Below are 27,794 nucleotides of genomic sequence, written 5' to 3' on the forward strand. Positions count from 1 at the left end.
TTAACTAGGTACCTATATTTGTAAATAAATTGGGTCAAATGTACATTAAATTGAAAAATTAGTATTACTTAAGTTGGCATCAAATTAACGTTAATAACAGGCATAAATCAATTATTCGTTTCAAACAGTCATCGACTTTTAAATCGTAATAAAATGTACAAACGGCAGTCAATTTATTTATTGCCTTAAAGTTGTAAAACGATATTACACACCATAATGATGTGTGTTATTGGTATTTATTTCAACCATTTTACCATCAATGACCACTTCATCGTTTATGATAGTTTGATAACCTATACCTACTTAGTTTCAATAAGTAGGTATACCTATTATATTTGCTCATCGTTCATCCAATTCTGCTGAAACTTTGAGCTGTTGTTTTTGGGACTTCTGTTTTCTGACGTTGTAGGTAGGTACCTACCATCAACGTGAGTTGCATTATAACGCACTAGCTTATGCTCGCGACTCCGTATTTTACACCCTTTGGGGTTGAATTTTCAAAAGTCCTTTCTTAGCGGACGTCTATACGTGATAATAGCTATCTCCATGCCAAATTTCAGCCCGATCAGTTCAGTAGTTTCAGCTGTGCGTTGATAGATCAGTCAGTTAGCTTATCGTTTATAATGGTCGCGTCAAATCAAGGTATAGTTCAAACAGCTAAACTTAATATTTTTGCATAGGTACCTACAGGTTTACTTTATATTTAGAAAGGATGTTTAGAAATCCAACCCGATCTGAGACGATACGGTTCCGCTTATTTAGTAGCAATTGAAATAATGGGTACCTACATAGTTGCGCCTAAATTAGGTGAACCTTAGTTTAAAATCTAGTAGCATGACCACTAAGGATCTTGCAAGGAAGATATTATAATAATCCCAGCCTATAAAAATACAGGTAGGTAATTCGTTAAGGTAGGTATGAGAGATAAAGGATGAGAAACTTTGTAGAGGTGCTTGCAGCTGTAAGTTTTATACCTACCTGGTTGCTCTAACTAATCTATTATTATAAATGGTCACAAAGTTATGGGCTTCTTTTCAGATTAGGTACGTGTTTATACAACTTCATAATATTTTTTACAGGTTTCTTTGAAAGTGTTTAATAAATAAAACAAATTTACAACGTTAAAAGAAAACATTTATAGGTACAACTTGTGTGCTAACGTTAAGTCAACAAGCATGGTGGAATATAACACACCAAGCATACTCACAAAACCTGTCAGTAAAGTAGGTAGGTAAGTAAGTACATAAGGTAACAATGTTGTGCAACACCACATGCGTTGTATCGTATAAAAAGCCTGATTTATTTATTGCTCTTACAGAATATCAACAATGAAACCATTTTAAAAGTGAAACGAAATGGATTATTCAAAGGGTGTCCACCCATTGTCAGTTCAGTCGGTTATGCAAATCAGTACGCTGAAACCGAAAGTCAGGCCCTCGACAACAGTAACTGTCGCAACCTTTTCATAAATTATCGATACGCATTAGGCAAATTGTCGCCCCTTGTGAGGTACGGGCCCGTAAAAACGTGAAACAATGCACCAAAATCATAGGCATTATCTGTCGCGTCCTTTATAATGAAAGGGTTTTTTTGCATAATTTGCATAATTTTGATGGGCTCGGTCAAATATTTTGGATTTTGTGGGAAACGAAAGTGATTTCGTTATTGAAAGTCTCTAAGTATTTGCATGTAAATAGTTCGGGCTCGAGGCTGGAGCGGGGTAGACATCGCGTGGTTTTCGCTTATTCCTAAGTTTCATGCTATCAGGAACGTGAGCACGAAAAGAATAAAGCGTGATCGTGTCATACACATTTTGATAAGTGCTTTACCAGTGTTGTGATTTATATTCAGGTGTGTTCGTGTTACCGGATAGTTAAGTTTTTACGGGCACGATAGTGGGGTTGAGTGGAGTCGACGATTTGTTTATTGGTTATAGCGAGGCGACGACAGCGGTGACGCGGTATCAGCTTCGTGTAAAGTAGATCTTTTTATGTGTGTCACCTTTAGTGCCCTGTTTATTGCTTTGAGGTAATGCTAGTTTCTATCTAGGAAGAACATGGCCCAATTGAAAACCGCGCGAAATCCTTTGAATTTTTTTATTATCATTATCATCAACCCATGCCGGCTCACTACTAAGAACAAGTCTCAGCTCTGAATGAGAAGGCTTTGGCCGGCCACGCTGACCAAGTGTGGATTGACTGACTTCACCTTCACTAGCCTTTGAGAACAGTACAGCGAACTCGCAAGTCGCAGGCATGCAGGAAAACGCATATAGCACCAAAAAGTTAGAGGTAGGTACGTGTCCGGGATCGAACACTGGACCTCCCGAATAGGAGGCCGCCGTTGTAACCACTACGTTACGGTCATTCATTTTTTAACCTAGGTAAAATTTTCATTATTACAATAATTCAGTTTTCTGTTGGCGCGTGAGAAGTCATTTTTTACATTAGGTAACCTAACAATATTTTTGCTTAGCTAAAAGCTATAGATATCAGTGATAACCTAGTGGTTAGAACGTCCGCCTTCTAATCGGAGGTCGGGGGTTTGATCCCGGTAATTTTTCGGAATTATAATATGTGCGTTTTAATTAAGTACCTAATTAAATATCACCTACTTTAACGGTGAAGGAAAAACATCGTGAGGAAACCTGCATGCCTGAGAGTTCTCCATAATGTTCTCAAAGGTGTGTGAAGTCTACCAATCCGCACATGGCCAGTGGTAGACTATGGCCAAAAACCCCTCCTCACTCTGAGAGGAGACCCGCGCTCTGTAGTAAGCCGGTGATGGGTTGATCATGATGATGATGAAAAGCTAACGTATACCTATATGAATACAGCTAAGTAGGTAAGTACCTCCTCTACTCAAGATTTTGAATTGAAACGTTTACCAAGTTCTAATAATCCAAAGGTGACCGCAATTCGCAGTGTCCCCACAAAATGGCGTCGAAACCGCACACTGTCATCCGTCGCATTTATAACATTTATCAAAGACTGTCTGTCATAAAAAAGGCACACTCTCACTGAGCGACTCACGGGCTGTTCAAGTATGATTACTGTAAATCATCATAAATCAATCCCGCAGTTACCCGCACTATATCTAATTGCGCTAGATCTCGAGACGATAAATCATATAGATAATTCTGCGGGTAGGTACAAGTTTCCATTTTATAATAACGGCTTTATCGTAAAAGTCTGAAAATTCAGAGATTAATGGTGCGATGTAATTTAGAGTATGAAGTAGAAAAATAAGCTGTAGGTAAGTATATTGCGGGGAAATATTTTTTCATCTTTGACGTTGACTCTACTTGAATTTTTAAATCCGATACCTAGATAACGTGACATCACTACTTGATATAAATTATATTATAGTCCGGTCAATATTGGCGTTCCCAACATTCATACCAATATTTAGAGTAAAAATTTGTACGCCAAATACTCTTTGCATTTTCAAAATATAAATGAATGTCAAAGTAAAGTTGCCTTAGCATATTTGTAAGTAGGTAAGGTATCTATCTATAAGCTAAGTAACAACCTAGGTATCTGTATTCTAACCGCTAATAAATCATTAGGTAGGTACCTACCTACAGTTTTAATGACTATAGAACCTTTAGCTTAAGGTATATCTAAAGCTATTAGGTAGGTAGGTATAATAGGTAAGTACCTACATGTTAATATAACCATGCGACTGCTTCGTTGAATAGATAAATATAATGAAAATTTTATTTCCATACACCTTAGAGGTCAAGTTAAAACTTCGATTAGTAATGATTAAATTATTTAAATGACATGTCGGTGAATGTACTATTTTTAAATTCAAAGAAGTAACTACTAATTTTATTAGCTAATCAAAAGCACAATGGCAATTAGAGAGCTAAACGTTCTTTGAAATAGTATTTGGACCAAACATGAATCAATACTACTATTTATTACCAAAATTTTAAAAGCTATGTAAGTAAAACTCACTAAGCTATCTCACACAAACTTTTCTTGTCCTTTCAATGTTTATAGGTAAACATTGAAAGGTTTGTGTGAGATAAATATTTATAATTAACTAGCTGATCCGCTCGTATTATATACTTAATAGGTATGTAGGTATAGGTAGGTACATATCTTATGTTACTTCTGGATGAAATAGTTTTCTAATTATTAAAATCGGTTCAGTAGTTTCAGAGTTACATTCGAGAGAGTCGATTACAAATAAACAAACCAATCTTTCTTTTTTATACAATAGGTAGGTACCTATAGATATTAAAAATAATCCATACTAATATAATAAATTCGAAAGTGTGTCTGTCTGTCTGCTAGCTTTTCACGGCCCACCAGTTAAACCGATTTTGATGAAATTTGGTACTGAATTATCTTACATCCCAGGGAATGACATAGGAATAGAAAAATCAAGGAGTTCACACGGGCTTTATAAAGGCCCATCCGTTTAACCAATTTATATGAAATTTGGTATAGAGGTAGCTTGCATCTCGGAAATTGACATAAGTAGGCAACTTTTATCCCGGAAAACAATAGAGTTCCACGGGATTTTTAAAAACCTAAATTCACGCGGATGAAGTCGCGGGCATCCTCCAGTATTATATAAATTACTAGCGACCCGCTCCGGCTTCGCACGAGTAGCTTATCAAAATTTTCATAAGGTTCTCTAATTTTTTTAAATAAAATATAATGTTACTTAGCAATAATGTAGGTATCTCTACCTTTCTACTGGTGAAAGAATTTTGAAAATTCGGTTCAGTAGTTCCAGAGATTACTTCTTACAAACAAACTTACAAACTCACTGGCAGCAAGCGAACCGTGGCCTAGCGGTCATGGCGTCAGGCGCGAACCCAGAAGACGTAGGTTCGAATCCTGCGGTTCCACAATTTTTGTATTTAAAATTATCTACAAACTTACAAACTTTGCCTCTTTATAATATTAGTATTAGGTGGATATAGTATAGATTTAATTAAACATTAAAGTCTTATAATTACCGAGATTACCGTTACTTGGAGTTCATTTCACGCCCTTCAAAAAGTTCCACCCGCCCTAGGTATGTCGATTTCGTACGTAGGCATCAGGTAGGTAGGTACCTACTTAAGTTTCAAAAGAGCCTGCTGATAAATAATATTTTTAGAAATAGAATTGGATTTTTTATTCATTGCCTATCAAGTTTCTCGACAAACTTGGATAGGTAGGTACGAGACCACTCATATTAGATTGATTGGATCTACTTACTTCATAAATAATAATTTGTAGCTTAGCTTCAACTAGAACTTGCCCGCCTCGCTTCTTACATCCAGGAGCCAAGAGCTTTGGATAAATTATCTTCTGGAAAAGCAGTATTTTATTGATTTAATTCCACAATATAACCTACCTAAAGGTGGCATAACGTTTCCCAAGGCTCAAATCAATTCCGTAAGGAAATACGTTCTTGAACTGTAAATAAGTCTGGCATTTTAAGAACCTCGCCTAGTATTTTACGTGCATTGGCAAATACTTACGTACAATGCGACAATAAACCCTTTAAATTCCCGAACGTAGCAAACTAAGGTTGGCGGCTATCGTAAACTAGGCTTTATGACTTTTGCAGAATGGTCCAATTTCGGTCAAAGCAAAGACTCTACATGAGCTTGCACCGGCTCTACGCCAGCAATGGCGACTCACGATTTGAAAACAGATTTATGATCGGCCACGATAACGGGCTTGCGATAAAAATTTTGCCATTCCAAGAAGCACGTATTATACCTGCCTGAGTAACAACCTACCCAGACAAAAAGAAGAAAATAACTTTAATGCAAACGTGTTCACGAAGTTCGTTTCAGTATCATCTGCACGAATATTAGTCGTGAAAATCGAACAATCATTAATTGCTCTTTCAGTCACGATAGAAAGTGCCTATTTATACCTGTATAGTTACCTACCTACTTGTAGGTAGGAGTTTGTGTCATTAATAATAAGTAATATGAAGTATGAACAGGTTTTCAGAAGAGTTTTAGATAAAATTATACCTAATAGGCTAGATTTTTGTAGCACCTGAAAAGGTATGCCTGCCCAAAGTCTACCGACCCACCTACCCCTATGTAGGTACTTTTTATAACGGAAAATCAAAGTTCCCAGGGAATCAGCTAGTAATTTCATAAATGATACCTAAAAATATCTAATTATTTTATTATTTCACTTACAGTACCTAAACATTAAATTAATATCTTCTTAATTAGGTGCTTCCATGATATCTAGCAGTCCAATCTAAAATCAGAATATTGCATAGATATCTACGCCCAATCGCTAGCGAGCTGATAATATTTTCACGGACTCTATTTATCACCCGTAAGCTCCGCTTCTAATAATTTACCAAAGATTTAATTAAATCAAATACTTCTACGGAATTTCGGGAAATAATTAACTACTTAATATAGAATATGGAATACAAAGCAGAGAGAGAGATTTAATATATTAAATAATCTACTATTTAATAACTAACAAGTATGAGTAATACTTACTTGGATGCTGTTAATCTTGTAAAAACTGACGAACCGTAACAACTGATGCATTACTGTGATAACATATTCCTTTGCACTCAAAATCGTCTCTTTAACAAACTCTACCGATAAAATGTAAAAAAGATTCTGCGAAGAAAATCTATTTCATTGTCTATTGGGGTATAATAAGCACTAAAGGGTTTTTATGTTCAAACCCGCGGCCATCTTTATCCGGCGTGCGTACGCGCCTGCGTCGCGCGAACAGCGCGAAATTACAGCACTAGAGGCCGCGCGGGCACCACCGACGTCGTGTATAAAAATAAAATAAACTTAAAACAACGTCATATTGTGCACGTGTGTGTGAGCCGGTATTTATTTATAGGCTAGTAGCTATGTAAATGTAACGAACACCCAGCTCCAGAACAGTGTTTCTTGTGGTTTGCATAACGTCTTAATTCTATCGAACAATCCGGTAGGTATTTGACAACTCAGTCAAATCAGTAACTTTTCATCAAACGTTAAAACGCACGCTCAGTATGCGAGCTTCTATGAAATAATGGTATGTGATGTCACAATAATTTTACGTGCTTTTTAGTTTAATCGATAATTTAAAATGGTCATCACACATGAAACTAACAAAGGACGTGGATTTTACTAATTTATTTTATTTAATAATTACTGAGAAATAATTTATTTATTTATTTTTGCTATACCTAGGCAAATACCCAATTCAACTATTGCCTTACTTATACCTACCATCTAATTCTCATTGAGAAGGGTCATGCCCCTTTTCCAATATCTAGTCACATCACAAACGTACTTAATGGTAACAAACTTCTCAGAATGAGAAGTGTTTAGGCCATAACCCACTACTCTGGTCAAGCGTAGGTTGACAGACTTTACAGACCTTTATTATAGAGGACTCTCAGGCATACTTACAGCTTTCCCAAAGCTATCCTCACGACGTTTTTCTTTACCGATAAGGCAAGTGATATGTACCTAATAGCTTATAACGAACATAACTTTGAAAAATTAAAGGTAGGAATAGAAATAGATAGCTATGTAACTATTTGGTGTAGTTTCAAGATTTCTTGGAAAATGCCTTCAAAGTTTTTCCTGTGCCAATTGCAACTTAATTTGTACACGAAATCACATCAACAGTTCGCCAACCTTAATAAAAATGATCACAAAGCGGATAAAATATACCTACCTAATATTATAATATCGAGTAAATTAAAGTAAGTAAGCTTGTATCAGACAGGCGGGGAATTAAGCTGAGCCAGATATTGCGGGTGATATTCGAGCTCAGGCGACCGGTCGTCGACCTGCCGCCCCACGCCTTGACTTTCAGGGCTGCCGTTTCCACATACTTATTCATGAAATTTTTACATAAATGGATAGTAATAGTGGCAGTAATAAGCTTTAACGAAATTGTTCGAATATACCTAGTAATGCCACAAGAATGTCAAGGTAGATCATGAAGATCATAGGTATATGAAGTTTTTAAATCAAGTATATTTTTACTAAGATTAAGTATGGAGGAAGTACTTAAGTATTAAGGAATGCAAATATTACATTACTGTCTCAAAAATGGTTTAAGGCCTAGACCATTTCTGAGAGAGCATTAAGAAAATTTAACCTGGGTTCTAGGCTCAAGAAAGTTCAACCTACTACTTAGAAAAACTTGCAAGCGTCTAATAATTTCCAAAGTAAGTAGGTATAGGTACGTACCTGTCTAATTTTTTCAATTTTGGTAAGGGAACCGCTTTGAATAAAAAACCTTTCAAATTGAAAGTAATATGATTTATTATTGCTTTAGAAAAATGTAGTAAAATTAATGACCATGACTTCCTACCTACCTCTACCTACACAACTTGTCCATCCATACCAAACATAGACAATTTTATCTAGCTAAGTAAAATGAGTAGGTAGTCATCGCGCCAACCCTATGAATATAACACGTTGCGTCCGCTTTTTAATTTTACATCGCAGCTGACAGACGCCTGTATAAACATACCCTTAACCGCACAGTAGGTAGGTAGATAACTAAAATATTAATGTTGGAGGATACCTACCAAAAATCTGATTGGATATTTTTGTTCACATAATTATACAAACGTCTTAATCATGGATATTATTGCCGCATAAAAATCTTTGTTGACATGAAATTTGCATTGGAATTTTATAATTACTTTCCTGTTAGGTACCAAACATAATAATATTGTGGGACTAGGGACTGTATGTATCATAATATGGGGCCAATTTTATCAGCTAATAGAGACCGCCCGGCCCGCAGGTTCGCTCGGAAAAAATATGAAATCTCTGTTTCCTTTTCCTTAGTCCTAGTAAGTAATACATTTTAGAGACAAAAATTTTACTTTAGGCAAATTATTGTTATAGGTATGGACGGATTTATGTTTAGGTATAATTTCTTTTATATGTGGCAAAACTGAGTCATTGTTCTGTTTTTCTTTTGAAAATTAGTTTAGATAGAATTAAAAGAAAAATTGGGAGACGTAAAATAGGTTAGGTTACGTTAAAATAGCAATAGGTACATAACTTTTTTCTAATTAAGTATTATTAATTATTAAATATCTAAAATTAACCAGCTTATATGCTCGCGACTTCATCCGCGTGGACTACACAAATTTCAAACCTCTATTTTACCCCCTTAGCTACCCTATATATCTGCAAGCCAAATTTCAGCCCGATCCGTCCAGTGGTTTGAGCTGTGACAATAGATCAGTCAGTCAGCCACCTTTTCCTTTTATATCCTATAGGTATTTAAAATAAAAGAAGGTGAGGGTTCTGCCACCAAAGCTTTATCTATGGTAGAAATCGCTATGAAAAAACAAATTCATTACCGATTTACTAGAAATATTTTGATGACTCTATAAAAATTTACCTACATCTTCATAGCAACAGGTAAGCAACAGGTAGGACATTATTAAATAGATTAAAAACACGATAACAATTTGACAGCTTTAATTGTCAGGGTTTTGACTTTCGAGCCCAAAGGGTGCCAAACGAGGCCTTATTAGATAGGTAGGCCTTTGCTATGTTCAAATACAAAAAATCTAAAGTTTCCTCCGTAGTAAGTAGTAGGTCGGTAGGTATACCTACTTAATCGCTTCTAGCAAATTGGGTACCTATTTGACTATATCAAAAATAAATTATTTCTCAGTGATTATTAAATAGAATCCAAAATCCTCCAAAATACATCTTCCAAAATACTTAAGTACGTAAAATTCGCGTCCTTTGTTACTTTTAAGCGTAATAACCATTTTAAATTATTGATTAAACTAAAAAGGTCGTCATTATGATGAGACGTCACATTCCAGTGTTTCATAGAATCTCGCATAGGTAGGTAAGTACTACAGGTACTAAGCGCGCGTTTTGACGTTCGAGGAAAGTCACTGATTTGACTAGTTATACCGTATTAAAGTTTTGAAATACTTAATAAAAACTTAACTTTTATTTAGGTAGGTAAAATTTAAATTTTTTAAGGTTTTAAAGAAATATTTTTTTTATATTAGGTACATTATAAATACTATCTGTCCCGGCTTACTCACGTGTGTAGTCGACGTTAGCCCGACTAGTTTCGAACCCATCCGGGGTCCTTTTTCAAGGGAGTCCGTCCGCGCACGCGCCGCGGTTTTGACTGCGGGACGCACGTGCCGCTGCCCGTAGAGCCCGTTGTGAGGGTGAGATATTAGGTACCTAATATTTCTATTCATATGATGTTTTTGTATCCGAGCCCTATATCCGCATAGAGCCTACCTTACAAAATTCAAGTTAGTAAGTAATAATTAAAACTTTCCCTTACAAGCATGCTCTATTTTACCACCCTTAAGGAGGGATTTTCCAAAATAACGTATACAGGCTTTTATTATTTATAGAGAACCTACCTTTTTAAATTTCACGTTTGTAGGTACGCTTTATACTTAGTTCCTGAGATTTCGTGATTACTTAGTCAGTCAGTGAGTGAGTGAGTGGTAGGTACGTATTTCACTTTTATAATAAGTATAGGTACTTATAGATTATTATTTAACATTATGTATAGGTGGTATAATATACTAATCCTTCCAAATACGGAACCCTCGATACGCAAGTCTGACATGCACTTCGCCAAGTATCTTTCTCCTACCCAACAAATAAGTTTGTATCTAATAGCAAAAACTTTTCTGATTATTTCTAATCCAAGTTTAGGTTTTTGTTTTGTGCATGCCGATATTTTATAAATGGTACCCGTAGTACAAGATTTTACGTCTCACCAAACCAAACCAAATTCGAGAGTCGAAATACTTCCGCGTTACAGTAAACAGGATCTTAAATACCTTGTTTTAAAGCTCAAGTTTGTCTACACTTCTACAGCCAGCGCTCCAAGCGGAAACATTGCGAAATTAAAATCAGTGGCATTGAATATTTGACTTCAATTCAAGGCTGTTTAGGTCCATTTTACTGTAACGCGGAAGCATTTCGACTCTCGAATTTGGTTTCGTTTGGTGAGACGTAAAATCTTGTACTACGGGTAGGTACTGATTGTTTTGCTTTTTTTGGATTGTCTTGATTATTATTTTAATAATTTATATATACTAGGTATATAACTGATACCTACTCATAAAATAAAAGCTTCCCAATCCTAGGTGGTCCAAACTGTTTTCTCTTATCAAGAAAAAAATATTGCCTACTACAATAAATGAAATTACCTATATGTCTCTATAATTCTCTAGTTATTATCATTATGGTCAATAATCTAATATCTAATAGGTAGGTACCTATTATGATCCTTAAAGGACTTAAAATAAGTCTGAAAATATACCTACCTAGGTACCTACTAACGGTTGAATGTAATAGGTAAATTAAAAATAACTTAGACCTAAGTACCTTCCTAAAACGGGAAAATATACCTAGGTACCTACCTACCTAGTAGTTTTATTAGTTCGATGGATGTCCCATTTTTCAAAACATTATATTTGGTAGCTCTACTTGTAAGTCGACCCTTGTTTAATAAAATATCTACATCTATGTATCTGTGTTAGCTGGTGTTCCCCTTCAAGAAAGCCATCCCCCGCCCCTCGAAAACAATAAATATGTCACTGGAAGATATTACAAGACGCTAAGACGTCTTCGTCCTCCGTAAATTATTACTCTGCAACTTTCCCGATGAGTTCTGTTTCGTACTAAATAACTTTGTACTTTTTATGGCTGTGTAGGATTAGGCGCAGTTCCTTCGTGTTTATTTATATCTGGGAGTTTCTCTTGTTAGTTTGATTTGGTCATAATATAATACCTAGGTATATCTACGCAAATACGAGTACCTAGGTACTTAGTTCTAAGTCTATTTCGATTAACCCATTTCAGCCCGTTTTAGGGTTAGTTAGGTTTAACCCTTTAAGGGTTTAATTTTCACCTCCTATAAAATATATTCAAAAAATTGTTAGGTAGCTTATTTAAAAAAATATCACCTAGGTACCTTAACAAATTGTAAAAAATAAGTATTGTTCCAAGCTACGGAACTCTTTGACAGTGACGAAGTCTGTGGTAGGTACCTACTTTCAATACAAATTCACAATAAACAGTTTGTGCATCCCCACGACGCGACGTAGGGATGAAGAAGCACTTAGGTACCTAAATCCAAAAAAATTGGTCTCAATGCTGCAGCTAGATCTTACGGAGTTCCGAAAGCCACTCTTCTGCTGTTGTTAAGTATTTACCTACGTGAAAAGTTAAGCTTTGTTATGCCGCAAAATTGCACTGAGTGAACATACTTACGTAGGTAGGAACTTATACAAATTTCGTCACCGGCAGTAGGTAAGCAAAACCGTGACCTAGCGATTAAGGCGTTGGGCGCGAACCCAGAAGACGCAGGTTCGAATCCTGGCGGTTCCGCAATTTTAGATAGGTAGGTATGAACCTATTAAAAATTATTTGGTATTTAGCTTCTATACTAGGTACTTAAGTAAAGGTATCTACTCGTCTGTACTTACCCAGATATTTGTGAACAAGAGTAAGATAAGTAATAGGTAGGTAGGTATGTAGGTATAGGCAGATATCAAATTAGGTTAAAAGGCAATGTTTCCACATCATTACAATGTAGCAAATGATAGCGGCTGACTTCACAAGCAGCAGTTATCTGTCAACCAAACATTAAAGAGAAAGCTCTGTATTTTAGACCGAGGGAAAAACACTTAAAAACACATTGTTGTCCGCGCCTTACAAAGCAAACAAAACCTGCAAAAAAAATCAGGAAAAAGCGCCGGAGGAAAACAACGTCTATAAAAAGAAATAGCAGAGTTGGCGGGAGTGCGGCTTGCTCAGCGCGACGCCATTGGCCGCCTCCCCGCCCCCTCCCCGAGTCCCCGACCCACACGCTCGACCGTAACTCACTCTTCACTTGTTTTTACTGCCGCCATTTTGTGACGTTCGCCTCGTCCAAACCGGTACGGCGCGTTAGGGCGTCTCTCCACTACACTACGTCGAGGCAAGGTAACGACCGCCAAGCGTGAGAGAGGGACAGAGCTATTCACTGTATCACTCTAACACACAGTTCAGACGTCTTTTCTTGTACCAATGCTGCTAATATCGTTTAGTGGAGAACGGACTTTAGCCAGCGTGACAAGTTTTTACGTGGTTTATCGTAAGAATGTCAGCATTGCTTGAAAAGCTGAAACTTTCAGAACTCTTTGTGTCGCAACCTTGCAGTAGGTAGGTACTTTATACTTTATAGTTTCTGATTTTTTCTTTCGTTTCTTTTAAAACAGCACATTTATATTAATGATTTATCATAGGTAGGTACCTACTTAGGTAAATTTTGTAAGTACCTACTTAAATAATAAAAAGCTCTAAATACATTTACAGGTGTGTACCTAGTAGGCAGGGACGTGTGCTCAAAGCGGCCATAGGAGGCAAAGCGGTCACTCTTCATTTTTCGGTTATTTGAAATGATGATTTAATGATAAATAATGATATGCTAAAAGTAGAGGAGATCACTGTGTTCCTCGGTATGACGTTAGATAAGTACAAAGCTTCAATGGAACGCCCATATAGGGTACCTACCTACCTATCAACACGTGCTGGCAAACTCAGCTCTGCTGCTTACGCTGTTAGAAAGTTTCGTCAGGTATCTAACTGACGTGGAAACTGCAAAAATTTTATATTTTGCCTACTTATTTCCACAGACACAGGAAAAAAAATCGTAAGTAGGTAGGTACCTATTTCAAAAAAGGGCAATACGTGCAATTTATAATTTAAAACCGCGCGATTCCCTACGAGAGAATGGTGGAATAAAGAAAATCACTATACGACCTACGTATACCCTGAAAACATTAGGTAGTATCTACAGTCCTACCTACACTCCTTTTTCGAGCAGCCGTGTGATAATATAAGGTAGGTATGATTAGATAGGTACCTAATTCCTATTTTTTTTTGTTTAGATGGTCAATACTTAATTACACAAGAAAATCCAACCAGGGATATATTCTATAGCTGCAACTACAGTAGCAGCTCTACCCTGCAAGAAATATTGCACATAGAACTTTAGAAAGAGACAACAGTTTCGTAGAGCGTTGTTTCTGTCGTTGAGACCGACGAAACGTCACATAGATAGGTATGAGTGACAGAGACGACGCTCTACGAAGCGTAAAATCTCTTTCTAAAGTTCGATGTGCAATATTTTCTGCCGGGTACTGTTTTGCCTATAGATAGGTAGTCAAGTAACTACCATTAGTAGCCATCATTATGAGTCGTCCTAACGACCGAATAACCATAGATACATGAGGGTCTCTGTAATGGGCGCTTCGGTCTATCTTTACGTCTTAATCCCCCCTCATTAGACCTTCGCTTCGACGAACCTCCATTATGGAAATGTAGGTACCTATCTCATAGGAGTTTTGTATAAGTTAATAATATGGCAGTAGGTACCCCTTCAGCATTAGGATTAAAGAGTTGGAACTCGGATATTCATATAGGTAGATATAGATAGGTCTACTGTTATGTTGTATCTAAGTATTGGAACAACATTGGTGCAGCAGAAGTTTAGTCTTGAACTTACACTTGAAGTTTATTTTGATGATTCTGACTGAGCATAATAATGTGTCTAGTAAGATAACATACAAACTCAGAAGAAAACAATAAACCATGTCGTGAAGTTTAAAGCATTCTAATGATGCAGTAGTACGGTCAAGTTTATAGTAAAAGTTTATGGTGGAAAAGTGAAAAGGCTGTAAACCGGCGATTGTCACGACACTTAACCCTCGAATTTCCGTCCGAAGTTCCTTTTTAATGTATAACAGTTAGGTAGGTATATAGTGAACCGACCGTGGAATCATTAGGAACGAGAAGAAAAAAATCTAAACAAACCAGTACGAAAAGTAAATATTTTTATATTGAGACTACATATTTAAAATGGATTAAGTATCTAAATTAGGTATTGCTATAATAGAGTCAAAACAAAACTTAGACTAATTAATTATTTCACATTTTTTCCTAAACATACCAAAACGTAGGACCTACCCAGCTGAAAGAGTACCAACTTACTTACCTATAACATTTCATTTAAAACACGTTTAAAACATTCATACTTATTATAAAATTTTGTCTAACCAAGAGGAAAATTTGTTTACCTGGTACAACCAACATTTCAATGTTCCTTCACCTGATTTTTAAAAACATTGTAAAATTCAATAAAACTATTAATTTTGTTGCATGCTAAGTAAGTATGTACAATGAGACGTGATTTGCATAATAATGTCAAGGGCGCATTGCTAACAACAGCAATTATTTGTTGTAAGTTGTGACAAGTATAATTTGTAACAAAAGCTTAAGTGAAGATGCTAATGAAGTACCTTAAATAAGGACGTTTCTTAGTTAACTAAAAAGAACTGCTTTGAAAAGAATACCCACCTTAATTGTATAACAATCATATTTCGACCAAAAACCGCTGATTCTAATTTATTTACCAAAAAAGTAGGTACTCCGCGTACCTATTCGTAAGTAATATCTTAAAATTCTGATCTGAAATTTTGTGGATTGTATTCTAAGATGAGAGTTTTGACAATGTAGGTAACTAGGTACATAGTGTAAGAAAATGCACATAACTATATAATAAAAACTAATAGGTAGGTATTATTAGCCTATCTCAGTCAATAAAGCCTTGCTTGTGCTGTTTGGTACGAGAATTAAGTAACGGGTTAGAAATACATAATTATTGACCTGTTAAGATTTTATGCCATATATCTATAATTTCTTTTGAGGCTATACGGAATTCATTACTTGTACCTATAATATAAATTTCAAAAATAGTTTAGTACACATTCATCCATAATCGCATCATCGTGCCATCAAATTAAATTGTAAAATCACCTGAAAGATTAATGAGTTGTTCCACACCTTCTAAAAATATCAGTTTCAGGGCAGAGAGAGATATAGCACCATATGTTGTTCATGAAACCATTATAATTCTGCTTCGGAGGCTGAAGTACAGTGTCAATTTTGAGCCTTAGAGCGTAGATAATTTGGAGATGGAAAATAAACGTGAAAGCTTCATCGGTTTGGTCTTGGTCCACCTTGGAGGTGACATCCGAACTGTCGATACATTTCACAATTGTCGTAAACTCCTGGAGACGGAAGGGGAGCGCAATAAAATTATCATTTTATGCCGTTCGACGACTGAAATGACACGGGAATGCTGTAAAACTGATTTATAGGACACATCCCGGGAGTCACATGCTGAATTTTTGAAGAGATCTTTGTTTTTAGAATAAGGGAAAAATACAGTTGAGCATTATGATGTTGGTTTGAATTGTAATTTATTATCTATCAGTTAGATACTACCTACATCAGTTTCAGTTACCCAAATCATAAATCCAGCTAGATAAAAGTATATGATAATTATTTAATTTCATTTTTTGCATTTTAAATAGGTAAAAGTAATAAGACTAATATATACCAGAGAACTCATGATATTTTCAAAATACTTGTATATGTAGTTCAGAAGGTTCATAATATTTCGCTTATTACCTACCTCCCTACTTTATATCTGACTTTATCTTATTCAAGAACAAAGCACTATAAAGTAAAAATAACTGAAGTACCTAGTTAGGTAGGTAGATACATTAAAAATAAATTTTTTTCGAGCGTTTCTCTTATATACCTATATAAAAGGAAAAGTAACTGACTGACTGATGACAGACTCACTGACTGACTGACTAACTGATCTATTAACGCACAGCCCCTGGATTGATCGGGCTGAAATTTGGCGTGCGGGTAGGTAGGTACCTACTATAACGTAGACATATCCGCTAAGAAAGGATTTTTGAAAATTCAATCCCTAAAGGGGTAAAAAAGGGGTTTGAAATTTGCGTAGTAGGTACCACGCCTGCAAAGTCTCGGGAATAAGCTAGTATTTATATAAAAGCAGACTTAGCGGGTGGCTTATCCATCCGCCCTAATATCCCATCACAAATGGGTTACCTCCATTGGTCATTTGGACAATTTGATTAAGGCACACCACCGTCCCGTTTTATTGGCCTATATTTCCTGATTAGGCTCGACCTACGTTGTCATGCCTCTCTAATAAATGGGGATTGGGCTCGACTGGATAGATACGTTTCTACCTATCTTGAGTTAGTATAGGCACCTAATTTTTCTATAATCTTTAACAAAATGATACCAAATGAAGAGTTGGCACAAAGTGGTGTACCTCATTACACTTCTGATCAAAACACTTTTTATTCTTTAATCCTAACATTTTGGGCCGATAATTATTGACATGATTTTTTTGCGTAGGTTATAGGTACTATTAGGTAGTTGAAGATTTGGAAATAATACAATAATTTTTTATTGAAATAAACTTTTACAAGTGCTTTTGAATCATGCGAGAGAGCTACTATTTATTCCGGACAGTCAAAGAGTTCTCAAGGGATTTTTAAAATTAGCATCAGCTAGTTTAATATAAAACCCTTAACCCACTTGATTCATTGCTCATTTAACACTTTTCTCCCAAGTTCTAAGAAATGCATCGCTGCACATCTATTGTGCAGGAGACTAAGCAATTTGCAAGTGTAAACTTTGTGTGAAACATACCTACTTAGCAGCGATAAATGAATGAGAAGGCAATTGTCACGACCTCTCAACTGGCGAAAAACACATTAAAACAAACAGTGCAGTAAAAATAAATCTAACTGCCTATAAAAGCTGCCATAACTATCACTTAAACGCTATTGTGCTTTCGCGTCTTTTATCTCCCACTGCCGGCGAAACGCAGTGGCAACATTGTGAACCTATCAAGCTTTAGACTATGCTAAAAATTGATATGCAAACCAGTGACCCCTAGTACAAATTTTCACCATTTTCGAGAACGAAATTCAATGTAGAGTTCCGACAAACATCTTCAGCCGGCAATCTTGAATAACAAAGCGTGAAAACTTTATGAAGTTGCTTTAAAACATGTTGCTACTCAGTGCGTACATTACTTTTAGGCACATTGCCCATGTTGACTTTTTGTAGCGATACAGTCGCACTCGGTCCTGAATCGCGATAGAAATTGTGGGCAAAGACGGGCCAGCGACGCATTGTTTACTGTTTCGCGACCTTTTTGCGGCTGTATCGTTACAAGAAGTCACGGTGGGCGATCTCCCTTAGGTCTATTTTACTTTGACATTACAAGTTACAACAAACCCAAGAAAACTGACAAAGTTTTCGAGTTTTGCAAACTTATTTATAGGTAGGTACTAGAGGCAGATCCGCAAGATGCCTTTAAAGGTATTAGGTTAGCAATTTATGTACCAGTTGACACCGGTCAGGCGTGAACCGAGCGAGGACTTTGCAATTTTAATAAATTATTCACTACCAATTTATATGCACCTTTACCTGGCGACAAAAAGTCCCATCAACCTAAGTATCAATAATTTACCCACTTTGAGCTATTAAAAAGTTGCAATGTTACCTACATGTTTTACACAAAAGTTCGAGGAGCATACCTACCACCTACCTAAACAAAAATAAGAAGATGATTTCTAAGTATTAAAGTGATTAGATAGATACATGACAGTCGTGATAGTGGAGGACCGTGTGTGGTGGTGTTCTCGGGAATGCCTATGTCCGCAATAGCCACAAACGGACTGATTGATTGATTGAATAGTCGTGGTAGAACCGATATGGATCTTTAAATGCGACTCTAGATTTCTATAATATTACAATTTTATACGACCTTCCTGTTGCAGTGGTGAGCACTATGGTCTTATAAGTGGAGGGTCCTAGGTTCAATTCCCAGCAGGGCAATTTGGGAATTTATAATTTTTAAATATAATTTAATCATTTAAAACGCACTTAACTCAAGTAACTTAAGTTAGAGGTGCGTGCCGGGGATAAAACCCCGGATCCCCCAAGTAGAAAGCCGGCGCTTTAACCCTAGGCTATCACTTTTAATAGGTATATAGTGGTTTTTAAGTGTAGGTAATATACCTACCTACCTACCTAAAGATTTCGTAGTCAGATTAGTTAGAATAATATGATTTGGACCTAGATCCAATAATCCAATGTTCAAAAGCATTTGCCGGTAAAAGGACCTCGTTTTATTATGTTTATCCCGCTGTCGACCTTACACAGTAATAATAAAGACAGTTTATTAGGCATCTCGACATGACGCGTTATCGACTTCAATTAAATATCATTTTTATTGGGAATCGCTGGAAACGCCCGTGGTCACTATTTTATCTCATTTTATACTTTATATCGCATAAAGTGTTGTTTTTACGTTTTTTATGCTTGGACAATGTCAGGTATACCACATACGACTCATACCTACTTAACATAAACCCACCTTGTGAAATAAAATATCAGTTTATAAAAAAATCTCTACAATGTATCATTTCGTCTTTTTTCTCTTGTCTGTTTGGCTAAATGATCTTTTAGATCCATTTATTTATAGGTAGTAGATATTATTATTTTAATGTTTATTCGGACCATAGCCAGTTTTTTACCACGGCATAACACTGCTTCGTGGAAAACTCAGACTGAATTAATTTTGATAAATAAAATAGGTGTAATATTAAACAGTAATTTATCTAATAAGTGCTAGATGATGCTCGCGACTTCGTCCACGTCAATGATTTTTAATTCCCAGAGAATTCTTTGATTTTCGGGGATAAAAGTACCTAGTCATTCTATTGTAAGTACCTACTTACCTAAAATTGATTTTGCAATGCTCTGACAGGGTCTCATGTGTATTTAGCTTTAAGCACCCTGCACCATCAAATTAATGTAGGTACATGAAATCAAATAAATAAATCTTATCTAATCTAGTCTATGCCTGTCTTTAGGATGCAAACTATGTCTCTGTATCAAATAGGTAGAGGATGTCTGTGACTTCATCTACGCGGATCTAGATTTTTTTAAATCCCATAGGAACTTTTCTATTTCCCGGAGAGAAAAGTAGCTTATGTTCGTCCCCGGGACAAGGTAGCAGATAGACAGACAGCCACACATTCGCATTTATAGTATTAAGTACCTAGGTACGGATAAGATGAGATAAGATAAAATTATTTGACATAAAAATAAATGCAACGTAAACATAACAAAACAATTATTGACATAGATCAGTTATAGTAGAGCGGAGCGGGACCAATAATTAATCTATATGCAGTTATAATTACAAAAACATTTCTGTGCACCTGTTTTCAGATATTTTAGATTATGATAAGAATATATTTTACTTACCTGTGCTCTTTTATCGGTCCATAGTATTTTTTTCTGCTTCTCGATCTGTAACAAAAAAGCTCTATAAAGATCTAACCTTTTGATTTATACCAGTAGGTAGTCTTAAATTATTGCAGAGATTAAAATGTCAAAACATACAACACACAGCCAATACTTTCTCAAATAAATCATCAACAAAAAAACTGTTGATAGGTAGGTACCTACCATTATTTATTTTATTCGCTACGAAAGCATCGTGGACCATAAAACGGGATGTGCGCTAACCCGCGGCCTTCAACAATGAATACGAAAAAAATAGAATCGAATCAAGATCGCTTTTCTTCAATGGTTACTTTATATGCAAATTCCTTGCAATAAAAGAGGGAACCCTTCTAACTCTATACAGAGCGCAAGACTTGAATCCGGCTTTTATGTATTTGCGAATCGACGCTGTTTTATTGGTATCGAATATCGATTTGATTTGCAATCGAGAATTCGGAAGTATTCCGATAGATGCTAAGTTTTATTGGTGCATAATATAGATTGACATTAAATTTGGTTGTACAGCGTTAGTGTTCTTACAGACGAGCGGCACTCTGTCGGCGCGTGTCGGCGGTTGCCGTCGCGACACGCGTTAACGGCAGCCGTCAGCGCGTCGGCATCAGCCGCCGACACAGTCATGACGACAGCCACCAGTGACGACGGCAGCTGCCTACGCGTCTATGGCTATCGTTAACACGCTAGCGGTGGCCGCTAACACGCGTGGACGCGACGGCAGACGCCGATCCGCGACGACGCAACGGCAGCAGTTGACAAGTTACTGCTCGTCTGTAAGCACACTAATTCATGGTTATCATACTATTTATGAATGGACCGGTACATATACGGTATACCTAACCAATAGGTACTCTGCAACATGATTTACTGCTGCTGAAATACATAAACTGAAATCATATTTGATGATGGTATTTTACCTTAGGTATTAGATTATTATCTACATTTATGTTCTGGTACCTGCTCTTGGCACAAACGATATTTATAAAGTCTAGAAACATAAAAATATAGGGTTTATTTTTACGGCTGTAGAATACTCCGGGATTTAATAATAATAATAATTAGCGTCAAAGAGTACCGCGTAGATCTAGTTTACGACTACGCTTTATAATAAAAATCTCTAATAACATTCCGACACCGTGTTTCTCTCATCTCCGGGCGTTTATCATAACTGTGTTCCATCCTACGGAATAATAAACATAAAATATGAAACTATCCAATAAGTACCTAATTACTATGAATATAGTAGACTATGGCCAAAACCCTTCTTACTCTGAGAGGAGACCCGTGCTCTGTAGTAAGCCGGCGATGGGTTGATCATGATGATGATACTTAATATTATAAATGCGAAAGTGTGTCTATCTGTCCGTCCGTCCGTCTGTCTGTCTGTCTGCTAGCTTTTCACGGCCCATCTGTTTAACCGATTTTGATAGGTACAAGAGATAGCTTGCATCCTGGGGAAGGACAAAGGCTACTTTTTATCCCGAAAAATCAAAGAGTTCCCACGGGATTTTTGAAAACCGAAACTCACGCGGACCAAGTTGTGGGTATCATCTAGTTCACAATAAATACCATTCACAATAGTTAAGACGCTAAAATATCCAACTTCAACTAAGTACCTATGTGCCTATCTGTTTTTGTTCATAACTTAGGATTAAGATTTTCCAGAGGCAAAGCGATCCGATCCCATTTGAATGTAATGCTCACCTTATATTTTTTTCTTGTAACAAGAACGGGCTCCACTATAAACTTCATAACAAACTGCCACATGAAGCCATATCTTGTGTATATTATGAGCTTTTTTCGTTTAAGCTGGAACTTTTATAACACCTTGGAAAAAGTCTTATCACATTACGTGGTGTACCCAAATAAAACCTCTAATACTAAAACGAGTACGATGATATTCATTTAACAGCATTTTGCAGTAGAATTTAAAAAGCAAAAGAACCGCCCTTTGGATGTTTTACTTAAAGCTGTTATTATTACGCATGTAGATATCTATAGATATAAAACTGGGCTTATTTGATTAATAAAACTTTATTTTATGTATTTGAAATCGTCTTCGACTGGATAGGTATAGAGGTTATGTAGATTACCTGTAGAGTTACTTTGAAAACGCGTAGGTAGGTATATACGTTAAGCTGAATATGACGTTATGAATTCCTAGTCTAAGTAGGTAGTAGCGTAGAAAAACTGTTCATTATGATATTTTCCTATGATCCTAAATGTTCATCAACTTTTTAGAAGCACGCTGGTTTCATAATGTTTCGACAACACATAAAGTGATATTTAAAATAGGACAAATAAATAGGAAAACTAAAAGAAATTACCCATACTAGGTATAGATATAGTAGAAACACACGTCCATCCTCACCACCCATTGCGAATCATCCTCTCAGCGCACCAATAAACTTTAGTCAGAAATGGTTCGTTCTCATTACGACAATGTTGCTTGGAACATCTAAATTACCTATTGAGCGGCTTTCCGTTTGAGTTATAGTAGCATAAATTAACTGTATGAGATCCGCCCTCCGGCACTCACCTATGGCACCCCACCATGCCCTCCCTTGACGAAACTTCCATTATCTTTTACAAGAAGTTATTACCTTGCTGAATTTGATTACACCGGCATCTCTATAACATGTGATACCAAAGTGTTATCGATTTCACGAATGTAGAACCACTTGATTTTATCTTTCAGTGCATAAAAACTCTAACTGTAAAAGTGATTATACGGGCATTACATTACCAGAAGTGTCAATGTTAAAATGTAATACTTTATGCCATCATAAAATTTTCGACTAAATCAGCTGTAAAAATATTATTGATTCTGTACAGTTCGTGTTTAATAGGTAGTTATAAGTACCTACTGACATTAATTTATCTGCACGCGTAGCGGCACAGATTTCATAGAACCTGGTGCGGTGTGCGGTGTTTACCCATCTTTGGGTAAAACGGGCCCAACGACCATGCTTCACAACATGACGGCCCGTTACCCGAAGAGGGTTTTCAATAATTAAGAAAGATAAATTAGGTACCTATTGCCGATTTCTGTCGATTGATTTTATTTTATGGGCTTTATATACTCATGTGTCTAGTCAATGTTATTTCAAGTTCATGTTACTTTTCCTACGCTATGTTTGCTGTTATAATTAGTGGAGTTACTCGGAGCGTTTGAGATCAGGATGGCACGTTCACAGACTTAACAATTCTTTTGTGCACGCCCGAATTGCCGACATAAAACTCGCAGTCCTCTTCTATTACGTGACGTCTTCGGTCTTTATACTGTTTAAATCTAGCTATACCTATACATATACAAGTGTTTTATCAGTTCAAAGCGAATCACGTTTTTCTTATTTCTTTTCCCCGGCCCAAAATCGTAAAATACGTTATTAAAGCTGCCTCAAGAAATTTAAGAGGGAGCGAGAAACTTTTGCAATTAATGTTGTGGAGATATCGGGCAAAGTTTTTTTCATCACCCAGTAGAAACCGTAATGAATGTCCCAACAGAGAGACCTCGTAAAAATGGTGCACAACTTAATAAATAAAGTTGGAATTCGTGAAGATTTATCACGGGACCCGTATTGCGTATCGCGGTTAAGCCCGAGGCGTGTTCGCCCCGTAGGTACTACAAGGATGAGGTCGCGACCATAAAAATAGAATATCATAGCAAAGAAACGCCTCTTGTTTTTGAAATAGGCTTGGTATGAAATATTTTGTCATTTCTTGGTAGGAAACCCACCACATCACTTTGGCTTGCCGGCGCGGGTGTTCCTGGAATTGACTTAGTCGTAGCAATAAAGATGTCAACTACCAATCGTTATTTGTAGCAGGGTATAGAGATCTTCATTTGATATTAAATTCCAACACCGTACATGTTATCTACTTAAGTAGTAACCCAAGGATAGTCAGGAACAAGGGTGGAATTATACTCAAGCTAAAACATTCGATTCACGTTCAAACACAGGTGATGCCAAGTGGAGACACAGAGCGGTTCGCTTTTTATTGTTATTCCCACTCTGCGAATTGAATTTCAAACAGCCGTGAAGCTACGATCAATACCAGTCTAAAGCAAACCCCTGCTTACGTTACCGACTCATCTGTAAGTAGATATACCTACTTCTAGGTACATGAATATAATCTTAATTAACAACACTACTCTAGTTGGTGAGTTACTAGACAACTATATCTAACTATATACCCTTCTTGACTGCGACCTCACCTGGTGGCAAGTGACGATGCAGTCTGAGGTGAAACATGGGCAGGACGGTATAAGTCTAACGTGGTAATCAAACAGAGTCAAAGATTTTTTTCAGGATTGGACACTCATCCATTTGTAGAAAGGAATCCTCATATTGTTATTATTAATATTACCTAGTGACCTAGACATATTTTTGACATGCCTACTTACCTAGGTTTTTTAATTCTATTACAAGTAAGCCCTTGATTGCGATTTGCGATCTCATCTGGTGGTGAGTGATATTGCAGTCTTTAAGATGACATAGGTAGATATTAATTCAACCGTAGCAGTAGGTACTCTAGAAATTGCTACGTAGATCTAATGACTTGGTAACTACCCATTGCCTAAGTATTATTGTTGGTTAGTTTGTTTGTCTTACTGGAACAAACACGCCTTAATGGAACAACGAATGAATGTGATTCTTTGTATGGGTATCTATACCTATAGTTAAAAACTTGGAGAGTGAGATCATTGATGTTGGAAGGCAACTCCACCCCCTCTACTATATTTTGTGACCTTTTTTTTGTTCACGGGGGGAAATCTTCTTAAGATACCCGCTTTCAAGATCGGGTTATGTGGGGACTCTACCCACTAAATCTCCCCTGTGGCCATCCTCAGCGCATATTAAGAGGCTCCGGGAACTCTTTTAAGAACGTGCACCATCGGTGCCTCTCTCGCGCGACGCCCATGGGGCTCATCCAGGAGGATGTACCTACTCCCCTGACTTCATTATAAACCTACCTATAGATTAAATAGTAATTAGGTATGGATAAATATTATTCTGTGATATTGTAATAGTTATACGTAGGTTTATACCAATTTCTCAAAGTTCGTGGATTTCGTTCATTTTAATTTTGTTTTAGAGCCTGGCTCCGTCGGCTTACTCGGGCGCTATTATCTCAGCCATTTTATCTGCAATGTAATCTTGTTAAGAGGCCCCTTGCCTCCCGCCCCTTTCGCCCGCGGCCCTCCGTCGAGGCAATAATGCTGAAATCCCCGGTTTTCGTAGCTTAATCTAAGCCACGCTTTACGCAATACTAGGTCAAGTTATTATTTACTTATGCTGGTAGATACATCTAGGTAGGTATGTAAGACGTATTTCAATATTGGACAAGATAGATGCCTATACTTACCTAATAAGTGTAGTTTAAAGTTAAATTTTAACTGTAGCGTTCAACAGTTAGGCTCAGGCTTAGCAACATCATCATCATCAACCCATCGTTGGCTCACTACTGAACACGGGTTGCCTCTCAGGATGAGAAGGGCTTAGGCCATATTCCGCCACGCTGGCCCAGCGTGGATTGATAGAATCCACACACCTTAAAAGTTTCCCTTTTTTCGGAAAATATATTATTTTTCGAACTAGTCTTCGAATAGGTACTTATACCTACTTAGATAAAAGACCATTAGGTAATACATACCTACCTACGTATTAAGGATGTTTTTATACACAATGGGTATGCAATTGAAAAATAAAGTATCTAAGTATTAGGCTAAGCTCTATGTTTGGTTGCAGCTAAGTTTCGGTTTCGGCGTAAGCTCTGGTCTCGGCTTTTCTTGCTTATCCCGCAACGCGACAAACTCTGAGGGTGACGACAAAAGCAACTCTCCATTTATACTTAAAGTTCGTGCGAGGCAGCGGCTGGGTGGTGTTGATACCTAGCAGATGGAGTTTTTGTAATATCCGGTATCTACTTTCTAGGTTATTTCTTCATTTCAATCCTCGCTTTATTTTGTTGTGGTGATGAATGCATACCTATACTATTGATGAATATTTTCATATTTTTCATGTTTTCCGTTTATCAAATATCATGTACCTCTCTGTAGGTATATTTTGGAGGTATTTAACTACTTTAATTGTTTGAATTTCAGTATGGATCTACTATTTAATGGTGGTGTATTCCTTCAGACAACAATCTCCGTAGAAAGTTTGAGTCACCCTACCCAAGATTTTATGTCCATAGGAAAATGAACGTGAAATCATTATTTTTAAAAAAAACCTACTTACTCATACATGTCTAGATAATAATCATATTATTAATATCTAGGTGGATATAATACCTAGCCCTTTTCTAGTCCTAAAGTAAGCCTACCTACATAGAGTTTTGTACCTAAAATTGTTTAATCTAAATATATAAAAGGAAAAGGTGACTGACTGACTGACTGATCTATCAACGCACAGCTCAAACTACTGACTACTGGACGGATCGGGCTGAAATTTGGCATGCAGATAGCTATTATGACGTAGGCATCCGCTATAAGCAAGGATTTTTCAAAATTCAACTTCTAAGGGGGTGAAATAGAGGTTTGAAATTTGTGTAGTCCACGCGGACGAAGTCGCGAGCATAAGCTAGTCCTTTTATAATTAAAGTTCTATGCCTCTTTATTGGTTCTTTCATTAGAAAATAGGTATAGACTTGCAACTATACCCTGCCCATACCTTTATTCCATTGTGGAGCTGAGTAGGTAGATACCTATTTGCTTTAAAGTATGATTATGACTGGCTTATGAAAAATGTTTGAGACTTGTCATTACAAAAAAAACGATCTGTCTGTGTAAGTATAAAGTAGGTATAAACACACTAAGTCTATAATAAAATTATTTTATGTTTATAACTGTGCGGAACTGTGTATCCCGCAAGTAAAATAAAATAAATCTTGAATCGTTGAATGGGTTTTTTTAATTGGTTACCAAAAGTGGACAGATTTTGTTGGTGCACGAGAAATTTGAAATGTGCCTGTTTTATTATCATTTTTTTGGGATTGGTGAGCATAAGCAAACTTTTTACGCTGTTTAGTAATCGTTAAGTTCTGATTTAAAATTAGTAAGTACCTATCTGCATACTTAACTGGCAATAGGTAGCATACTAAACAAAGATCTTTATGTAAAATAGGTAATAGGTAGGTAGGTACCTAATATTGCTTGCTTGGTTGCTTGCTTTTTTGCATGCATTAGGAGGGCAGGTGGTGCATATTATGCATGCCGAAGATACGATGTGCATGCAGATCTATCTGTTTTGGCGGATTATAGCGACTTAACCATGTGTCCCTTGGTTATTTATGTTAGGTAGCGCACTAATCGATCTATAGGTAGATGTATTTATATCTCGAGTCAGTAGGTATGCTTTGATCACAACATATACGTACCTACAACTTCTTGCAGACCTAACTTCTACCTTTTTTCAGTGGTCAAGTATCCACACAGCTGGTATGTTAGCCAAACCATCTTGCAAAGAGCTCTTCAAGGTATCAAGTCCCGTAAGGATTCCGGCTGAAATATTCAGATGGATCTTGTTCTTATTGGAACTGTTGCTCACAACCAGCTGCTTTGCTTTTT

At 36.7% G+C, this 27,794-nt stretch overlaps 1 protein-coding gene across 4 annotated transcripts in view; it reads right to left on the reverse strand.

Moving 5' to 3' along the window:
- Abd-B (Abdominal B) overlaps positions 1 to 27,794 on the reverse strand; it is a 99,018-nt gene that overhangs the window by 55,279 nt on the left and 15,945 nt on the right. For 2 of the 4 annotated variants that reach the window (XM_069501600.1, XM_069501597.1), the window contains exon 2: positions 20,186 to 20,230. The gene's annotated coding sequence lies outside the window, so the exon portion shown is untranslated. Of the gene's footprint in view, positions 1 to 5,222; positions 5,303 to 6,487; positions 6,734 to 20,185; positions 20,231 to 27,794 lie in introns of those variants that run through there. The other 2 variants (XM_034972765.2, XM_069501599.1) reach the window with 2 other exon arrangements.

This window comes from Maniola hyperantus, chromosome 10 (genome assembly GCF_902806685.2).
Source record: "Maniola hyperantus chromosome 10, iAphHyp1.2, whole genome shotgun sequence".
Taxonomy (NCBI): domain Eukaryota; kingdom Metazoa; phylum Arthropoda; class Insecta; order Lepidoptera; family Nymphalidae; genus Maniola; species Maniola hyperantus.